We start from the raw sequence: 6,586 nt of genomic DNA, 5'->3' as shown, positions 1-6,586 counted from the left end.
ATATAATCTTTTATCCATCCGAATCCTGTGGATCCACATCTGGAGCCAAGAGGAAAACATATGGAGACATCCTCTGAGAAACAGGAAGTCTTGGGTTTCTGCAGAATATGGGTTTGATTATGGAATATATACGTTGAATAAAACTATTCAACCATCCTCCTCCAAAAAGTGCCAAAAAAAAAAAGAAAAAAAAAAAAAGTGCAAGTAAGATGATATAACTACCGTTCTTTCAAATTCTTCAAAACAATGAAACAAATAAAATACATTTCATTTTAGGACTTTTTGGGTGATTAATGAGACAAACAGAAGTTGAGGTACACAAAACACAAGACACAGACTTTTGGGGGGTTGTGGTTGAGTTTTTGTCTGGGACAGGAAACATGTGAGCTGCATATGGGATCAGAGAAGGACTTGGCAGACACATGCACTCACATAATACAGGCTAGATTGAGGCTCTTCCAGGACACACAGGACTTGGCCCTCTCAGACAGCGAGTTACAGGGAATCAAATTAGAGCGTATAGAGAAGAAGACGGGACTTTCCTCAAAGAATCGACAGTGACGTTTGGTTCAGTCGAAACACTAATTTGTAAACTCAACCAGATAATTAACTCGTTTATGTCGCATTTTCCTGGCAAACATACAGGACCGAAGAGGAAGAAGAGGGGGGGGTATAATCTTCTGTATCAGCGTATCACATTTCCAGTCTGGGTTTGAACTTGTGATTTACAGTTTCTTGGAGTCGAGTATCTCTTGGGTCAGATGGCTCGTGATATGACAGACGTGTTATACAAGAAGGAGAGCAGCTTCTAAGAATTATGACTGTCAAACATGCAACTCGACCACCAAGATTAAGATGTGATGTCAAAATCTGCAGTTCCTCGAGAGTCCACTGGAGGCTCTCTCCTTCTGTGAGTCAATCCCCATTGAGCCCTATGAGAAAATGTCCAACTATACAACAGACTGACTTGTTTCAGCATGTAGCCTTCATCAGGGATGGCCCTCCCATTAGGCTACATGCCTAAATGCCTCGATCTATTAAAGTTGTTCTCTAAACTACAAGTGTTGCTGGATTTCTGTTCTCTTCAAGACTCTCTTCATCCTCGATGCACCTTGGAAGCTGGGGAAGTTGTGCCAGAGTTACCCACCTCAACTGTACAACAGGAAACATGATCTTTACAGTCTAAACACAAAAAAGTCTGGATAATAATTTTCATGTACAGGCTGAATGCTGATAAAACTCAGCAGTTTATATCGTATTCAGGTTTAAAAGTGACAGGTAGTAGTGCCATTTAAGTCTCTTGGAGGTTTTTCCATGTTGGTATCAGACAAATAATCTGTCTTGTGCTTTATTGTCCTAAAAGATTGTCTAACAAGTCCCAGATTTTCAACCACTTAAGCTCTAACCTTGCTTTAGTGAGGTTTGTGCTGATTAGCAGCTATCTGTATCTGGGAGAATTACACCTGGCTTGTTATTTTAAGTTGTCTAGTGTCTATTATTCAGATGCCCTTTGATCTACAACTGTAGATCATGAGTGAGCAGCTACTTTGTTACATAATATAGTTGTTCTACTTCATTAGCCTGATAAAAATCCAGTCATCTACCACTACAAAGCCAAAATCAATCTGTGGGATCTATGACTATTAAATTTTGCAAGCAAATCAGTTAGTCACAAACTCAGGGTCTGAACCACAAAAAAGCAGATTGCAGATGCTGTTAGCATCAAATTGCCTGACATTTTCTCACACTTTCTTCTCTGTTTCAAGGTCTGATATACAAAGCATTTAGCTGTAATGATATTCAGACTACAATGGCCAGCCACTCCACTTTGACCAGGACTGTTTCGTTTCATAGCTCCATGTCCTGAGTCCCAACATTCATTCATCATGAGGCCCCATGTGCCACAGCCCGGGGCTGGAGAGGGGTCAAGCTTGACGACATGGCTTTTATCCAGGCCTTTTACCCCCTTGAATTTCTCCGGGAGCCATCTCCGGAGTTTTGGGGGGTTCTTGGGACATCCACAGGCGGGGACGTCGCTAGGAAATTTTGGGCCCACAGAAAGAATTTTACACAGGGCCCCCCTTAACCAGCCAAGCAACAAATGTTGCATCATTTTTACAAATGTCCATGCTTGTAAATGTATTTTAGAACCATAATTTTTGGTTTTAAGAGCAAGATTTTTACAATGGTTAAGTTAAATTTACGTGCATTATTTCACAGCACTGGGCTATACCATTTGGATATTTTTGAGGGAGGAGCAGGGGCTCACACTATTCGATGCAAATTTCTGTCTGTTGACAAATTCATTTAGTTGCTTTTGATCCAATGATGACACCAATTAATAGAAGAAAAAAATAAATAAAACACACTTTTAATTGCAGGCTTCCCAAGGGCCCCTCCCTACTGTGGGCCCGGGTAATCCGTACCCTTTATCCCCCCTGTGCTACGCCCATGTCCACAGGGCTTGTTACATCCCTACTACCCACCCAGACGGTACACTAGACCAGTGATTCTCAACCTGTAGGTTGGGACCCAAAAGGTGGTCGTGGAGCTGTTTCCAGTGGGTCCTGAGTGTGTCAGAAATGTCAAGTTCTATGAGGTGATTAAAGAATGTTTTTTTTTTTTTTAGTTTAAGTTTTTGATAACTGAAAGGAAAGGATGCTAGACAGTATTCTTTTATTTAATTTTTTTCTGGAATTCTCATCCTGAAAGCCTGAAATCTTTGAAAGATTTTCCTTTTAAACACTTTTAAGGAAACTTAAAAGTAATTTGCCCAAAAGGTTTAAGAGTTTTGTCTTAATTTTGTGAGTTTTTTCTGGGCATGTTCCTTGCAACTTATGGTAATATTCTTTGGGACTTTTCCTGAAAATCTAAAGAAATTTAACAAGAAACTGCAAATTTGGAAGTTTCAACTGTTAAATCTAAAATTTGGGTGTAGATTGCTCATTAAGGAGTTGCTAGTGGGTCATGAGACCAAACCAGCTGAGAACCACTGGTCTAGACTGTTGCTTATACTCCCACATCCACCTCTTACGCCAATTTAGTTTTCAACAGATTATTTCCCATGCCACTGACAATATGCAAGGACATCTAGAGTATGACCTGGGTTGTACTAATACTCCCTCCTGCCTGATGGTGCCCACAGCTGGGCTCAACTTTTGGCCCAAACATGCCTAAAAGTTCTGTGCAGTTCTGTATCTGTAGCACACAGTTTTTCAAAATGTGTTTTTCCCTCAAACTTCCAGTTTTTAGCAGTCCTTGTCCCAGCAGCTGAAATACAGAATACAAGCACCATGCTTGCAGCATTCATTTCTCTAGTTTTATATCAGTCAGTGTTCCTTTCTTTCTCAAAGCTCTTGCTGTTGAAAGTTGCACTGTGGTACAACAAATCCAGTTGTACCATGCAGTCATCCATGAGGGTTTCCAGGAACACTAGAGTCCTGTTTTGGGGGTTTGAAAACATGGTCACCCTAATTCCGACAATAAAAACACCCATAAAATGGTCATGCTCTGTGCAGTTTGTTCTTGTTTTGTGTCTGAATGTGGAGAGAAGCTCTCTGCACTGCTACTCTGCACTGAGCTGAGCTCTGAAGCTAAACGGAGTTTAGTTCTGCTCTTGTGGATAGTGATGAGCATGGAGGGGAGAGAACTTTTTACACTTTATTGTGAGGCCAGATTCTAAAAATGTGATACAAGGACAACTCAAAGAAAAAATAACACTCATATTCTCATCATGGCAACAGCTCAGCACCACAATCTCCACACATGTGGATGAAGTGTGTAGCTGCCTACAACATGGACTGATTTAACCTCTGGATAAATTTGTGTCTGTTACATCATTACAGGCCAATCAGAGCAACAAAACACATGACATCATAGGCGCAGCCCCAAACTAAGGTGCGCCATTACAGACGTGTAAACCCCTTATAGAATTGCATAACGCGAACCGTGGTGACTGTGGACAGTAGACGACTTTTGTCACTTTTGAAAGGAAAACAACTCACTGCTGTTCTTTGTTCTTCTTTTAATGAAGAAATGTTGTCAAGTTCTGATTAAACTGGCGCTTTAGCACCACCTCTTGTTGCTGCTGGCTTACGTCACGACTCCGCCGCGCCCGAAAGTACTGCCCTTCATTGCTGATTGGTCCTGTCGCTTTCTAACCAGGCCCAAAGGTTCAGATGGGAGCTTTGCGAGGTTGATTTGCCAGTGAGAAACACAGAAACAGGCAAATCCATCTGCTTTGCAAGGTTAATGCTGGTCATAATTGGTGCCTTTTTTTAACAGATCAGTCATTTTTAAGTCGCACAAAGGTGGATTGTTTTCCTGATCTGGAGAGGTTGAGCGTGACATCTCTCATAAAGATTGTTGCGCAGTTACCACCAATTCTTAGAAAATAGACATTTCTTCCCCCTGACTGCATGGCTGCTAGCACTCGTGTTTGTGACTTACACATTTTTTTGCCATGATGCTGATTTGCACAGAAAGTGGCCAGTTTTTTCCCAAATGACTGTATAATGACTCATTAAAATATGCGCAAAGCAGAGGAGCACAGATGCTGTTTGCTCATCAGTTGAGTTGGGGGAGCGTTTAACCCTTTTCGTATGTTTTGTGAGGTTGATATTGTCTCTTTTGACTCATTTGGAGGGTTGCAAATGCATGAAAGCCTTTCACTTTTTAAAGTGAATCAGGCTCTCTGACTGTTTGGTTTTAATAGGTTTCGCAAACCTCTCACTTCTCTCCAGCTCCAATCTCTCATCAAAATATCCTCACTTTAGGCTGAAGAACAAAAAGATGAAGAGAGGGATAAACCAGGCACTCAGTAGAGCTGTGGGTGATACGAGGTTGGTTACCTTATATCCAGTGTTTAACCTCAGATGCCAATCACGTGCAGAGTTTCGAGGTATACTATCTACATGCCTACATATAGAAGCAGCATTGTTGTACAGATATAGATCGTGATGAGTTAGTGTCTTGTTCAAGGAGCCAGCTGCTGCTCGTTCATGACTCAGAGCTCAGACGTTAGCCAGTCCATTCCTCTCCATGTCCGCCTGGACTCACTTTAGCATCATGGGAACTGCTGATAGCAGCTGGGGTCTCGTAGGGTGACACAAGAGTTCAGCTGAGTTAATACAGCAGACTGGAAGTGGGAGTATGATCAGGGTTGGGGGGGTGGGGAGGGATCAGTCAATCTGCAGCAAACCATACACAGGAGGTGACCTGATAGTGGGGAGTGGGCTCAGCTGGGTGGTCTCTACATCCAATCTCAGTCAGAATACAGACAGACTGAGGACACTGCTTCAACACAGGCTGATGTAATAGAGACGCCTGCTGGTCACACAGGAAACTGCATCTCACCACAAAAACTAAGGAACTTATGAGAAAATAACAGCAAAAGCAACGTTCAAGAAAAAGAACAGAAACAAAAACAAATAAAAGAAAGATAAACAAGCCAATGGAATACAACCCCAGTTCCCAAGATGTTGTGTAAAATGTAAATAAAAACAGAATGCAACACATATTTTATTCTCAATATAATAAAAACGACATATCAGATGTTCAAACTGAGTCATTTTACAATTGCATTCAAAAGGCTGGAAAAGTAAGTGGTACTAAAGAAAAACAGCTGCAAGAGCCTTTTGCAACTAATTAGGTAAAATGACAACAGGTCAGTTGCTTGAGTGGGTATAAAAGGAGCATTTTAGAGAGGCACTGCATCAAAAACAGGCATGATTCTCTACTGGAAATCACTGCTAGGGTTCAGGAACTCCTCCAGAAATCATTTTTCATTGAAATCACAGTTTCCTGTGCTATCCACAAATTCAAGTTAAAGCTGTATCATGCAAAGAAGAGGCCAAATGTGGACACGATCCAGAAACACAGCTGCCTTGGATAACTGTTCTGTGGTCAGATGAATGAAAATATGAAAGTCTTTATGGAAACCACAGATGCTGAGGCCTGTGGACTAAAGAGGAGAGGGACCGTCCAGCTTGTTATCAGAGCCCAGTTCAAAAGCCTACATCTCTGGTGTGGAGTTGCATTAGTGCCTGTAGTGTGGACAGCTTACACATCTGGAAAGGAACTATCAACGCTGAAAAGAATATAGAGGTTTAAGAGCAACATATACTCCCATGCAGACAACATTTCTTTCAGGGAAGGCATACTCTCGCAAGACAATGCTTAACTACACATCACATCCATCACAACAGCATGGCTTCACAGTGCAAGAGGCCCAGTGCCAATAGCAAACACCTGGTGCATCATAAAATAAAAAATCCAGTAAAGGGGGCGCACAGATGGTCGAGTGGTTTAAGGTGTGCACCATGTATGTGGGCGAATCTGCTGGGTGGCCCTTTACCACGTGTCTCCCCCTGCTCTCTTCCCTGTTTCCAAGTCCATCCACTGTCCTCTTCTCTCTAATAAAGGCCCAAAAATACATCTTTAAAAAAAGAAATCCAACAAAGATCCAGGACTATTGATCAGCTAGAATCCTACCTCGGACAAGAATGGGACAACATTCCTCTCCCAGGACTCCAACAACTGGTCTCCTCACATTTCAGACATTGACAGACTGTTGTTAAAAGAAGAG

Source organism: Cheilinus undulatus, linkage group 6, assembly GCF_018320785.1.
Source record: "Cheilinus undulatus linkage group 6, ASM1832078v1, whole genome shotgun sequence".
NCBI lineage: Eukaryota > Metazoa > Chordata > Actinopteri > Labriformes > Labridae > Cheilinus > Cheilinus undulatus.
This window is presented reverse-complemented; position numbering follows the sequence as displayed.